Genomic DNA, 15,565 nt, shown 5'->3' on the forward strand with positions numbered 1-15,565 from the left:
GTTTATTATGTTTATTTCATTTTGTTTCGTATTATTTTTGGCAAGTAACTTGAAATCTTACTGGACTGAATGGTATAAAACTAGTAAGTAAGCAAGTAAGTAAATAAAGAAACAATAACTGTTGGATTCTGTAGTGCCAATGAAAACTGTTCCTTACATATTTTGTATTAATTTTAAGACTAATTTTTGGTACCAATACATTTAATGTTTGATTATTTGAGTCCTTTACTGTACTGTTCTAATGATGTCTGACCTTGAGTGGTTTATACTTCTAATTCAGTAACAAGATTAAAATAGTGATCATAGCAAATAACATGCATTTTGGCTCTCACAATGCAAAATTACTACATGGTTGTTAGCAGCTTATCTGCTCCCAGCAGAATTTATTGTTGTGAAAAGAAAACCCTGTTAACAAGAAAATGAAATGAGTGTATAATTTCTTTATCCTATTTTATGGTTCCCATTTTTTATATATACATGCATAAAACTTGGACTTCAATAGCACAAATTCAAATTTGGCATTATATCAGATTTGTCGTTTGAATTTAGTGTGCATTTTCTAATATAGCTCAGGTTTTAAATTACAATTTTTTTTTATCTAGAACACCAGTAATATCTTTTTGGGGGGTGGGGGAAATGTTTGACAATTATCAGATATGAATTCTTAAAAGCTGCTAACAGTTAAATATCACACAAAATATCACAGCTATCAAATGCAGGAAAATATTACTTGCCATTGCATGTAAGCTTCTAAATTCTGTCAAACATAAATACCACTGCATACAAATTAGATTTGCCAGATCCTAGCATCCAATATTGTATATGCTTGATATTTATTTAATTTACATCCCACCAAATCTTGTAATTCATGGCAGCTTAAAATAATAAAACAAACCAATATTTAATGAAATTAGAATATTTAAAGATATGACTATAATGAATGACAAAGCAGAGTAACTCAATAATTCAGTAGAAAAAAATATCATATTCAGCCACATTTAAGAGCTTAAAAAAGTGATACAAATCCAGAAAAACTCTACAAAAACCTGCACATTACTGTTTTGGGAAAATTCAATGGGAAATTTTGCCTTTAATATTCAACAGGATTTAATCACTAAGGGTTCAGTATTTACTGTTAAAGTAAACTCTTTTCTGACATCCTTTGTTACGTTTTGCTGTACATTTTTGGCTATTCAAAAATGGGTAGACTCACACAACATGTTCAACCATAAAGTGTCCAAAATGATTTATATTTTCCTTAAAATGCAAAGGTTCTAATTGACTGCTACCATGTATAACTGGAATTCAGACAAATTCTTTTCCTTTAATTTTTTTTTGAAACATTGTGTTGAATACATTTAACAAAAACTTAAGTTGAAATTCACAGCTTTAGATTAAAACTGCCATTAATTAGCACAATAAAAAGTGTCCACTGTTTTGCTCGCATTACAGGACCTTAAGAATGAAGCATTGCATTCATGCACCATCTGTTTTTACAGCAACTTGGTCTAAAGAACCTGCACACTGGTATCTCATCCAAACATTTTGTCCACAGTGGATTAATAATGTAAAATATACAGAGAGTTATTTGCTTTTGTTAGATGAATAGAAACAACTTAAAAATCCATGTGCCTTTATTGCAGTAATAATTTTGATGGAGCAGTAAGAAATAAGAGAGCTGTATTACCACCCTGATCAGCCATTAATGGTCACATTTGCTATTTAAGATTCCTCAATCAATTGCAAAGAATGAGTTCAGATCACTTTATTTAATAATGCTAATAAAAATAATGAGCTCCTGATTACATTGAGTGAAAAGAGAGGCCACAATTAAATAAGAAATTCAAGCAAATACAAGACATTATTCATGAATTTCTTTCTGACAACTATAATTAAAAACTGCTGGTTTTATCATATTGTGAAATAAAGTATTTTCTCCATTGTCGAAATGTAATACACACACACACACACACACACACACACGTTTGGGGAATTTACACTCACAATTTTTTATTTAGTTTTTACTGTTGATATCTCACCAAGGTATAAAAATGTAAGTCATTCACAGGATCTAATAAAAGATAATAACCACTGAACCACATTGATATCAAATACAATACTGAATATCATAGTGCAGCATCTACAATAAAGGTGTAAATAATATCTCACTTGTCAGCATGGAGGGTCTTACATTTTGCACCAATTATAGTTTTGAAGAGGCTTCAAGGGTAGTCACAGGTAAAGCATATTATATTTATCCAATATAGAAGACTGTGGGAATAGACTACTGTTGCCAGAGATCTAATCCAAAAGGGGCTTAAACTAGCGTTAGCTACTTTGGAAGCATAACAGAAAGGGAACATGATAATAGTAATAATGTTTGAGTGTGTGATAAAAATCAATAATAACAAAAAAATAGACAAAATAATAAAAAATGAAGAAGCTAAAGTGCTCTGGGAGTTCAGAATTCCAACAGACTGGAACCTGCCACATAACACTATAAAAATAACAATTGTCAATCAGAGGAGCAAAATGTCTAGATTGTAGACCTTGCAATAGGAGTCTAGAAAAGAAAGAACTGGAGAAAATCACAAAGTACAAAGACTTCTGTGGGAACCCCCCCTCCCCCCAGAAGGATGAAATATTTTGGGGAATATTAAAAAGGCAGAATTGAATATTTTCCCTAAAGGAGAAATGGAAGAAAATCTTAAGGGAAGCAGAAACCACCCCCAATTTCTCCACCATAAGCAGAAACTGGGGAGGCCAGTTTATAGAAATGCAGATTTGGTAATTCATTCAGAAAGACTGAGTTAGGCAGAAACTTCAGATAAGCAACACAATAAGTGACACAATCAAGCCAAAAGTTGACAAAATTAGCTCAGACAAACACTTAGGACTTGCATTTCCCCTTTTGCTTATACAGCCAGCCATGCCCAATACATGACCCCATAGGAATCCAGAAGGTATAAAAACCCATCCATTCTAAACTCCATTTTGTCAGCTGTCCTGGAATCACATGCTGTTGGTGGTTCTGTTCATCAATAAACCAACTTTCTTTCCAATCAGCCTCCATTTTATTTCTGGCTTGGAAATGGACCTGGATTCTCTTCTTCCAATACCTTCAAAGAGAAATAGAGTATCGGTTGCAAAAGAAAGCAAAGATACTGACAATAATTAATAGGTACCTTGGGTGCAATCTTAAAACATCTGGAACACCACTTGAATGCCATTAGTATTGATACAATCACCATCACTCAATTGAAAAAGACAGCTTTACTTGGAATAGCTTACATCCTGCTGCAATACCATTAACAACATCAAGCAACAATAACTGACTACCTCAGATCTTTGGATAAAAATGCCAAAGCCTGTCTAAACAACCGGATGGCTGAGCGACCAACCATAATTATTTATCTTCCATAATATAATAAAACTAAGGGTGAATTTCTATAGGGAATATATTTAATTTCTACATCTACTTGAAAACAGCCAACATTACCATGTTAAATGAACTATGCTTTTGCAGTCCTCATGTCATAATAATTAAAGCCAAGCTGTACTGATTATATTTCCTGTCATAAGAAAGAAGGGAGACCATATCTCTTGGGCTAGTGTTCTTATTACATGTTTGGTTGTCCCACTGATCATAAATATTGGAAGGGAATAAATGACTTTTTCAAGCTTCCAGAGTTGCATGTGATGCAGGGTAATGGATCAAGGACTGCACGGCGCAATCTGTACTTAGAAGTCCAACTAAACAGAGCAGGGGTTATTATATCTGAGAAATATACAGAAGATACTCCAATGGGAAGTATCCCCCTCATTATATAACATTATGAGGCCAACCTTATTGCCCCGAAATATTAGAAAACTTTAAATTGCTCCAACAAAAGTATGGCTAGAATAAGGATCATGATGACTGAAGAAGTTCATATTGAAATAGGTAGATAGGTACTTTATCTAGCCTTGAAGATTTCTATCATTAGAATTTGGCAATCCCCACCAAATGTTTCTGATCTCAGTATTTTACCCGATGGCTTTGACATCTTACATTCATAGCTTGAATCTACCTCATAGCTGTTCTCTCTCAATGGAAACAGATGAGATAGATATATTCTGTTTTCATTTCAGTTTTATCCCAAAATATTCTACAAGAACAATGGCAAAATTTTCACTTTATTTTCTGAACGGAAAGACTATTCTGTACTCTTGGTGTGACCAGCATTTGGCATGAGAAGATGTAGATGGATACTATGGTCCAGTCTTTTTATTTCATCTGAGAAAATTCAGAGAAAGTCATTAGAAATATCCCAAACTGTTATTTATTTTTTATTTATGCTGATTCTGGAATATGATAATGGCTAGCTGGGAAATTCTGGGAGTTAAAATCCATATGTCTTATAGATGCCAAGATTGGGAACCCCTGATCTATAATACTCTAAACTAACTATCCATGATTTTCAGTTACTTTCATCACAAAAATAGAATTCACGTAGTTTCTGTTAAATGCCATCTCTTTATTTTTTTTGCTAACATAGGTGAAAATCTATTTTCTAACGATTGCTTCTTTAAACTATTCTTTCTTTCTGTGCCAGTTTAAAGAAGCTCTATGATAGCAATAACCTTGGCATAGTACATTTCCTTGGGAATTGACTTAATGATCGCTCAGATTTGCCTTTAGCCATCATATTTCCACTTGGTCATTAATCCTTGGCTGGTGTCAAAATCCTTTTGATAGTTGCTGTGTTTAATTCACAAAGGTTATACAGGCTGAAAACATAGCAACAGGGATTTGCTTAATTTTATTACTTCATGAAATCTATGATATTTCTCATGTAAGTTCATGCAGAAAAGAAAAATATGCCTGACAAAAACAAACCACTTTGGATGGTTTTTTTCCAGCAAGAATTGATCCAGGTCCTTAGGCTCAGCTTGACTTATATTACTGATTTCTTTTAACTACAACTTCTATGTTTGTCATCTTTGAGGGATCTAAGCAGGTTTACCAATCCAATTTTTTTCACAAGTGTGATTTTAGCATACACGAGTTCTTAAAATATGTATTTAGAAATTCCTTCTTGGAATTGGAAGAACCTGAATTAATCAGCATATGATGCATGTTTCCACAAACAATCATTTGTTGTCATGCAGGGATCACTCAGTAGGTAACTGTAAGAGTGTATATATGTATGTTATACATACACACACACACACACACACACACACACACAACTTTTCTACAGGATGTCATAGTTTGATGCACTTACATGAAAACCAAATCCGATGTATATTTCAAATATTTTGGATAATAGCCTTAAAAATGTCATCAAGTTAACAAGTCAAACCTGCTCAGCACTCTTTAAATCTCCTATTTGAGAAGAGAGAAGACATGGTGGGAAATCTGCCCATTCCCTACTATAATTCACACCTACTCTCTTTATTATGTAAAGCATTTGGCTTGATCCATTACTTGGGATGAGGGTAATGATCAGGAGAGACCTAATTGATCTATCTCCTGGACATAAATGTATCAAAGCTTTGAATCTAAGACCTAGCCTACAATATTTGGTTGCTAATATGTAAGGATAATTTAGTTGTTTTTATATCTAACAGTAGACTTTAAGAGAATTAGAGATGCTCTTATAGAAACTCTCAAATGTTTCATAGAACTAAAATTTCCTGGATTATTTATTTATTTATTTATTTTATTTATTTATTTGTCAATTGTTTACAAGATAATAAGTATAAGTGTATACATAGTTATGAATACATGGAATGGGTACATATAAGAAAAATGAAAGAAAAATAAAAGAAATTATATGGAGAACTGTAATAATTGAACAAACTTGAAATCAGTTATTCCCAGTGGTATAGCCAAAATACATATTCTGGATCTTTAAACTGTTAGGGCTAACAAGATCCTTTTGAATATGACAACATATTCATCACAGTGATTTCTATAGTGTAGAGGCCAATTGTTCTATGCTGTAGAATGACTGCTCAATTATTACCCTTTCATCAGGTTCCCTTTTAGCCTTCCAGAGCCCTCTCTGTTACCTCTGTTTAGGATAGTAATTTCTCTATGTTGGAAAGCAAACTTATCATCAAAGCAGTAGGGTTCAGCTCTTGATAATTTTATTTTTAAATATGATTCTGGAATTACACAAAAATCACAAACATTCTTAGAAATAAAGGTCATGCCTCAGGCTTGTGTTCTGCATTATATAGCAGTTTCTTTCCCCTTTGTTTTGGGCTTTTCTTCTTGGAAATAAAAGGAATAAAAGGAACCATAAAATAATAAAACTAAATCTACTGAGTATGAAGGAAGCCATATTCTATCTCTGATTGGGAAATCAGGATGTAGGCAATTTGGAACATAAAAGTAAGCCTAAGGTTGATATAGATCATGGGTGTCAGACTCGATCATGTCACATGACGTATCATGACATATCACAACATTTTTTGCCTTTGCAAAGCCAGGGTAGGTGTGGCCTGTATGTGATGCATCTGGCCCGTGAGCCACCAGTTTGACAGGCCCGATTATATATAAGAAACAATCAATGGACAATTTGGGTACTGTTCTCCCAGCTCTTATTTTTCTACAGTACTGTATTGCATATAAACTGAACCACTGCAAATTGGAGAATGGGCATCTTAATTTGTCTTATGCTTGTAAAAGACCCATATCTCTTTCTTTATTTGGAGTTCTTGGTGATTCCTGACGTGGCTGGTGTTCTTTCAGATGTTTCATTATCAAAGTAGATAATATCACTGCTAGTAGGCTGTAGGGCTTGCTCTAATTTTATATATTAATGGCTTGCCATGTCAGTGCTGGTGGGAGTGGTCTTGGTGGTTCTCAAAAACCTCACTCCCTGCTAGCACTGATGATGTTACCTAGCTTGGTAATGAAATCTCTGCAAGAATGCAACCAAGGTCAGAGAGCACCAAGGGCCCCACAGTTTAGTCCTAAACTACAAAGATTACAAATGGCATCAGATACCACCAGAACAATACTAAGTAAGATAATTTACTTCATGCTTTCTTCATCCGTTTTTGAGAATATCTATCTATCCATCTATCTATCATATATCTAACATATTTTATACTATTTCTTAATCGTATTACTTAAGTGGCTTATAAAAAAGTTGATTACCATTATTTCCAATATATGTTACATTACTTTTATATATGTTAAAATGTAATGCAAATGAAAAACATGATAATCTAAGGCAGGGGTGTCAAACTGGTGGCCCATGGGTTGGATGTGTCACGCACAGGCCACGCCCACCCCAGCTCTGTGAATGGGGAAAACATGGCAAAACATCACATGACATGGTGAGTTTGACACCCATGATTTTAGGGAATAAATTTATATCAATAGCATGACAAAGTATCTGGCCAATATAGAAATATAAAATTTAGAAACCTAAAATAAATGCCTTTTAATTTTTAATTTGTCTAATTTGTTTCTATAAAAAAAAAACACTATCCTTTTGAAGTAAGTGAAGAAATGACAACAAGGTCATTCTTTTTGTTTTTTACAGCTACTATGATTATTTCTGTCAATCTGTTACTGTTATATCACTCCTGTCACTCATAAGAACAGCTGCATTGCATTATTTAGCAAACGGAGACATTCAGGGAGTATTCTTTGTTAGGGAGGATATTGGGGTATTTTAAAAATGACAAGCCAAGTAAATTGTCCAAACAAAAGGATAAAGCAATAGTAAGCTGTACGGTAGAGGTTACCCTTACCTTGGCCGCATATAAAACATGGACATTTTATTTTACCCTTGACATATGACAGATGTAATCCCGGTGAATGTTATTGGCATCAAGCTCACTGCTATCAGCCATTGTGGTCAACATGGATACAAAATGAATGAGACACCAACATTAAATGAGGTGGTGATAAAAGGACAGGAAATAAGCAAGTCAATGCAAATAAAAATAAACTGCATATTACTTTCAGAAGAGAAATTAAAAGCCCCCCAATGCTTGAATCTCAGTTGTAATTGGACAGGGTTTTTTATTTATTTATACTGGTGAAATCATTTATGTTTATAACTATTGGTCTTGGATAGCAAATTAAGCTGTTATTAATTATTTAGCATGTTTTTAAACTTGCTAATAATACAACATTTAAGTAATTAAACAAATCCAGAAACAGGTAAGCAGCACTAAAATAAATCAAGGACATCGAATAAATATAGTGATTGTTGAAGGTCAAGCAGGAAGAATAGATATGTAATAAATCTATAATAAATCTACAAATACAAAGGAAAGGTTCCTCTTCATCTTTTAGCTATCTGCCCATGTTAACCCTAGATCCACCTGCCACACATATAGGAATTTTTTTAAAAATGCAAATGTCTTTTAGTCTTCATTCAGTGATTGCCTTGTTTAATGATAGTTCACAGTTACAATAGAGGAAAATATAACCACATGACTAACACTTACATTTACAATCTTCACATGTCTACAAAGCAAGAGGAAGGCGAAGTAAGACCATAAGCACAATTGCACTTTTACTTAGTGACTGCTTCACTTAATGACAGAGTTACTGGTCTAAATTGGGGTTGTTAATGAGTACTACCTATAGTAAGTAATTGGCATAAGTATTTCCATATTATTCATACAGAAGTAGAAACCAATATTAAAAAAAAGATTAGTATAGACCTGGCATTCCCTTTTCTGTCTTCTCTTCCCCCTCCTCCATACCAAGCACAAAGAGACCTTGTATCTAAAAAAGTTCAAAAATATCAGATTCTACCTGGTAGAAATTCTTAATTTTTTAAGACTAAACCAAATTATCTTTTATTAAATTAGAATAGTGAGTGTTCCATAACTGGAGGTTTCAAAAATACAGTGTACAACCATTTGACCGGGATGGCATAAGATCTCTTCCTTGAGAAGGCAGTTGGACTATGTTGGATTCTATCTTCTCTGTTCTAATTTCTAATGGCTTCCTCTACATTGGATGTAAAAGCATGAGAGCCATCGGTCTGGGTTTAATTTATATTCTTGGCTGGATCTAATGACCTAACATCTCTCTCCAGATCTAAAATTGCATTAAAAACTGGTAGGAAAAATGCATAAAAAGTTTATTAACACTAGAATTCCATGCTTGTGGGATAGATTTTATTTACTTAGTAGATGACTTCACCCTAGTGAAGAAGCAAAATTGATTAGATGAAAGGACATTAATTTTAGCCATGTTAGAAATCCATTTTGGGCATTGGCAGTTTGGCACATAGCTTTTGGCAAACTACCCTCCATTGCTCCTAAAATAAACTCACTGGAAAAATTACTGCCTTGAAATATAGAAAGAAACCCCTGAATAGTGTATGAGAGAAAGGTTATAGCTAGTTCATGACTTTACACCACAGCATACTTACATAAATATAAAGAGATATAATATACTGTATGTCTTTCAGAGTTATTACAAAGAGTTGATTTACTTATATTATCTATTATCTATTATATCCTGAAGGAAATGTCCAAATTTGGGGAAATATTTACCCTAGGCATGCCTATTTGCTATTAATTTTTGATTTTCCATACTTGGATAATCATCAGGCTGTTCATGGGCTTGAAGCAGAATAGAAAGTTACCAGAAAAGTATTCTTATAATTAGCAGAAGTTTCTTAGCTTATATCGCAAATATTATAGAACTTGCTTAATACGATATTGTGAAAACCACAAAATTGCTGAACCTAAGAACTAGACATGTTCCTGTAAACAAGGGTGGGTATGGAAAATAACAGAAGAATAAGAAGAATAAGAATGAATGACTAAGTAAGTAGACTTACTTCCCCTTTTGTAGTACGCTGAGACTGGGAGCTGTATAAAAGTAACCCACTCAGGGATAGCCGGGGGTTCAGAATTTGCCATGCTAATGCTCTGAACCTTTTGCGCAAATAAACCTGTATTCTCCTACCCTTCGTGGTCTTGTGTCCTGATATGGAAACAGGATCTGCTGCAACAGAGATTGCAGCCAAGTTTGCTAGATAACATTTCTTGTCTCCCATGGTACATTAGGCAGCAAACACAGCTCACTTTTCCCCATAAACCAGAAGAGGGTGCTCTGAGAATATGTTTTCATTATTCATACAATTTTCACATATCCTTTTGTTCCTCCTTTTTTGGGGGTGGGGGGAAGAAATCTGAACTAAACCAAATCTCTCTTCTCTTTTCCATCATTATTTCATCATTATTTGTGCCCTTTGTAAAAAAGATTTGTCAGTGAGTGGATATCTCTTTCTGAATTCATCAGTTGATTTTGAAAAGCTAAGCCAAGCAAGTAATGTTGGAATTAATCTTGTCAAACAATTCACTGCAAGTAACCAACCTGGTATTTCAAGAAAGCAATGAGATCTTCTCTGTATGTGGACTATTATCTACTGTATGTGTTGTGATTTTAAGGAGGGTGCTGTTGGTAGAAGGGTTAGCTGTTAATTTTTTTCTGGAGCAGAAACAGAAGTAGGATGGCAAAAGATAATGGTTATTACTATGTAATAAAACTGTTGCTTTTGTTTAATTGAATAGCTTGCTTTTGGTACTTCTCTATTCCTGATGCTGGGAGTAGGTTAGGGTTAGAGAAAGGAAAATATCATGTCATTTAAAAGGAAGTTCACTTGGAATCATGGTATAGGTGAACTTTTGTCTTTTCCTCTCACAAAATTAGAGCAGTATAGATATAGATTTTGGTATTTATTTGGTGTATATTTAACCTTCCCCCTCCAAAAGAGAGAAGATGGGGGCTTGATTCAGAATTGAATTTTATTAAATTGAAAATTAACAATGAATCATCCATCCATCCATTCAAAGAAGGTCAGTAACTTTTTGATGGATTAATGAAACCTTGCATTTTTCATTCATCTGTTTTACATTAAGTAGGATTTTTTCTAACTACACATGATAGGAAAGCACAAAAGGAAACAAAGTTTGATTATTATACACCACATGAAAATAAAAGTAATTTGTTGTAGAGAAATTGGAGCAGCATTCATTTATTTCCTCGTCCCTTGAATTATTGCCACTAGTTTTTGAAAAATCCATTCAAGGCAATTGACAAAACAGACAATTCATTCAACTTCAAAAAAATCAACTTGTTTTCAAATATACTTGTGAGAGAGTTCTTCAGGATTGTACAAACAAAACCCAGCATCCAATGATCTTATTTGGTTAATTTTTTTTAATTTTCTTGTAAAGCAGCTCATTTTATATACCTCTCAAAGACAGAAGAATATCTTCTTTTTCAGCCATCTATATAGATGGCAGAAAGATCAACAATAAAAACAGCATTTCCTTTCTCCCTCCTGCTTCTAACTTCAGAAGGGTGGAATCCAGCAAACTGATCCAGGGCTGAATGGCTGTACCATTTGGAAATTATCTCCCTTCCCACAGTAACACTGTTGCTACAATCACAGTGTGCTTATCCGAAACTGCTTCAAAATATGTATTATTAAATAAAGTGCATTACTAATTCCTCATGGAGTTCATCAAAGATTTCAATTAACATTTAGCAAGCAATCTGTTAGAGCTAACAGATTTTCTTGGATCTTTTTTGGGGGGCTATCTGTGATCGATAGATCCTATACTACTTTACCTATTACTACTGTCTACTACCCTATCAAATACTACTACTACTATCCTCCTTGCATAGTGATTGTAATGACAGCCACATTTCATTGATCTTCAGTCCCCAGGAACTTATTTCTCTTTATCATGATGAAACTGCATAATTCCCTCTTTGCCTATTGGTAGTGTTTTCTTCCTTTTGTAGGTCCAACAACAATTCTCCTCTTGCCAGCTTATTAGTCTATTTTAACTTCCCTTCCTCTCTCATGAGAGCCTCTCTCTGTGTGGGAAAAGAAAAGAAAATTTTTCTCTCAAGTTTTTTGTATTCCTATATTATTTAGCCGCATGAAGAGTGGCAGAAAGTTCAGTATTTAATTTTTCATTCTATCACAATAATTAAAAAAAAACAAAAAACAAAAAACCCCGTACGACTCAGATGTCTGTGGAAATTCTCAGTCATCCAGGTCATGGTTGTCTGAAAAGTGCTTTTTCAAAAGGCAACTGGACTTTGTCTTTTCCTTGAAGATGTTTCACTTCTCATCTGAGAAGCTTCTTCAGCTACAGTTGCCTTTTGAAGAAGCAAAACACTTTTTGGGACACATGACACAGACAAAACAAATAGTATTCCCCGTAAACCAAATTAAATTGTACTTCAATAAAAAGCTATTTAAAGTATTAATACTTTCCAGAACATAAATATAATTACTTGTGGGTTGAAAGACAATGAAGAATAGGTTGGGAGCAACTCACCCACATGTCTTTCTCTTGTCTTCCCCCAAAATATGCCTTTCTTCCTAACATATTAAAGCATGGAAAGGCTCATATAGAAAAATATACTCTCTTAGTTATTCTGGTCCCAGTCATTATGACTTTATAGGTTTGGTAAGTTATTTAATTTAACTTTAATCAGACCAACCATTAATCATTTTAATAAATGAGACATATGAGCTTATATGAGTACGGGCCAAAATTTCAGTAGCCTGGATCAACTGAATTTTCCAAATTCTTTTCAAAGCAGATTCATACAATCCTACGATTTCTATTGGTCTCCTATCCAGGTTCAAACTAGCCTGACCCTCCCACTTTTTTGAGATTGGTTGTGGGTGATAGTAGCTATGAGATTTTTTTAAAAAGCCTATATTATTGCCAAAACTGATGTCTTCAGGAATGTCTTTGCTATACCATGATTGAATTTGTTTGCTCCTCTCCGGTTACTTTCTGACATTAGATAGTGATTTAGAACTAGAATACATGTCCTTAGATTTCCAAAGAGAGGATAGAATTGGCACAAATGGCACCAATTTACAAAACTTGGAACAATCTCCCATATTCATGCATATATTAAATGTATGGAGCAAGATGCAATGTTAATATGCTATAATGAATAATCATCTGAATACCCAAAACTATCTTATGAAATTGCCCTTCCAAAAAATTTACAGCTGGAGTAGATAAAAGCTGAAAATGATGACGGAGGAAATGTTTAACACCCTCTGCTACTTCAAAGCTGTCTGGGTTTAGCTTAGAGGTGCATTTCTTTGGGAGAGTAATGTCTAAACATCTAATTTGGCACTTAGCAGTAGAGATAGAGTTAGGAAAGTTATTTTGCTATTTTTCATTCTGGGCTCTACAGGAGGGAGGAATTGTTATATCTCTTTTGAAAGAGTCTGATTTCCGGAGTAGTTATGAATCTTTTCTATTAGCTACTAATTCTGTCTCATCTTCTTATTCCCAATTTGAAATATTTATGCTCAATATTTGTTGTATTGCTTCAGAATTGGTCTTGATTCTTAGTGACTACGAGTACATGCAAAATTTTAGGTAACATTTTTGGAAGAGTTTTGCCATTTTCCAAGGGCTAAGAGGAAATGACTGGCCTTAATCCAGTTGATTTTTGTGCTAAGCCATGAGTAGAACTCAGGCCTTCCCAGTGGTGGGATTCAATTTTTTTTTTAACTACTGGTTCTGTGGGCATGGCTTGGTGGGTGTGGCAGGAGAAGGTTACTGTAAAATCTCCATTCCCATCCTACTCCTGGGGGAAGGTTACTGCAAAATCCCATTTCCCTCCACATCCCACTAACCTGCTTTCCAGCTCCATTCTCCTATGCAGGGCAACAAAAGAAGATCCAGCCGATCAACTGGGACTTGGGAGGCAGAGAATAGATGGGGGCAGGGCCAGTCAGAGGTGGTATTTGCCAAATCTGAATGACTCAAAATTTCTGCTACTGGTTCTCCAGAACTGGTCAGAACCTGCTGAATACCACCTCTGGACCTCTCCATTCCTAATCCAGCCTCCTAATCACTAACCAAACTGTCAAGGCTAAGTTCAGAAGACAGATAAATGACACCATAAGAATAGTTAATAGGAATCTTTTTGAGATTAGTTAAATTCTTGTCTTTTGAGTGCAAAGCAGTTTAATATCCATTCCCCAGAACCATCTCTTCTTGCAACAACATTTCAAGAATCTGATGTCCGGAGTCATGTGCTGAGTGGCCAGCTATACACCAGTGACTAAATAAAAAATGAACTCAGCTGGCTAGGTTTCATTATATATATATTTTTATTCAGAAAGGCAGGCAAGCAAACTATAATATTTGCTTATAAATGATTTCAGCATCTTTTGAAGTTTCAAAGCTCTTTCTACAAATATTACAGTGCCATGAATATATGCACATGCAGTATCTTTCCCCAGTGTCAGGATGTTGTTGCCATTTTGACCATTGTTAATTTTTTGATCTTCTCCAAAAAAAAAGAAAAAGAAAAAGAAAAGAAAAAACAAAGAAAGAAAGAAAAAAGAAAAGAAAAAGAGTGAGTGAGTGAGAGCAAAATGAAATTATTCTAAAGACAGTTTCAGGGCCAGGCTTTAATGGCTTATGTGTTTAATCCACAAACAATAGATTAGTTATTTCTAAGAGAATGACATGTTAGAGCCAAGAAGATATTAAAATTTTAGTGGAACAAACTAGCAGATCCCAGAGGAGGATATTTGGTAAATTATTTAATATTGCTTCCCCATGCTACTCACTATAGCATATTTTTGTCTCGTGCATTAAATATGAGGTCTAAAAATATATAAAGCTTTGAGAATCCATAGATCATGAGAATCTTCTGGAGAAAAATTGTTATATCTCATGGCTACAGAGTTGGATCTATTCAACATACTGTAAATTTTCTGTACTTTACAATTCTATATTAAGTTACAAGGGATTAGATTCCATTGAATTAAACAGAATTTACTCATGTATATATATATGTGTATATGCATATATCTATGTATGAATATTGTACTCCACACACAAACATACTATTACAGTACTATATTTAAAATCCACTGAAAATAGAGTATTAGAAGTAGAATTGTGTAAACTTTACTAACTCAAAATACCAGAAAGGATATTAGAACATTAAAGATAAAAGACATTGTAAATGAATATTAATATCCTGATTTATAAAAAATGAATGAATGAAAGAAAAAGACAGACTTTCAATTATCTTTGATGATCACTGAAAAATCTGCATATCAAGCAATCAACACCCATAATTTCTCTTCATTAATTGTTTTCATATAATATGTCTGTTTGAGTTCTCTAAGATAACTTAAATCCATGGAGATCTACCTCCTTTAGATTAAAGGATTTAGATTAATAGAGGTTTTCGGGTCAAACTTGGAAATTACTAAGTTACTAAGTTCACATAAGCAAAGTGTAGTTAAACTAGTCATAAAGAGAGCCCATGAGTGAAAATTGGAAAAGGGAATATACATTCTTCTGTTTCATGATATAAAATTTGAAATTAAGACTAGAGATAGTCTATGGTCTTTTCAATATCATACTGTATAATCTATATTTAAATAAATAGCATTAATAAATAGCATTAACAATCTATTACAAAACCCACTATTAAAGAATTGAAAAGAAAATTAATAAATGTATCTTTTACAGACAAGAAATATATGCAATAACTCACTCTTTCTCATATTTG

General features: G+C 33.8%; 1 long non-coding RNA gene across 1 annotated transcript in view; it reads right to left on the minus strand.

Annotated features, from left to right (window-relative positions):
* Positions 1 to 1,751: 1,751 nt before the first annotated feature.
* LOC148128247 (uncharacterized) overlaps positions 1,752 to 15,565 on the minus strand; it is a 30,408-nt gene continuing 16,594 nt past the window's right edge. Inside the window, exon 3 of the long non-coding RNA XR_015741534.1 lies at positions 1,752 to 3,119. This is a non-coding gene — a long non-coding RNA (uncharacterized LOC148128247). The remainder of the gene's footprint in view (positions 3,120 to 15,565) is intronic.

This window comes from Pseudonaja textilis, chromosome 1, assembly GCF_049901715.1.
Source record: "Pseudonaja textilis isolate UNSWEBS1 chromosome 1, rPseTex1.2, whole genome shotgun sequence".
Classification (NCBI taxonomy): domain Eukaryota; kingdom Metazoa; phylum Chordata; class Lepidosauria; order Squamata; family Elapidae; genus Pseudonaja; species Pseudonaja textilis.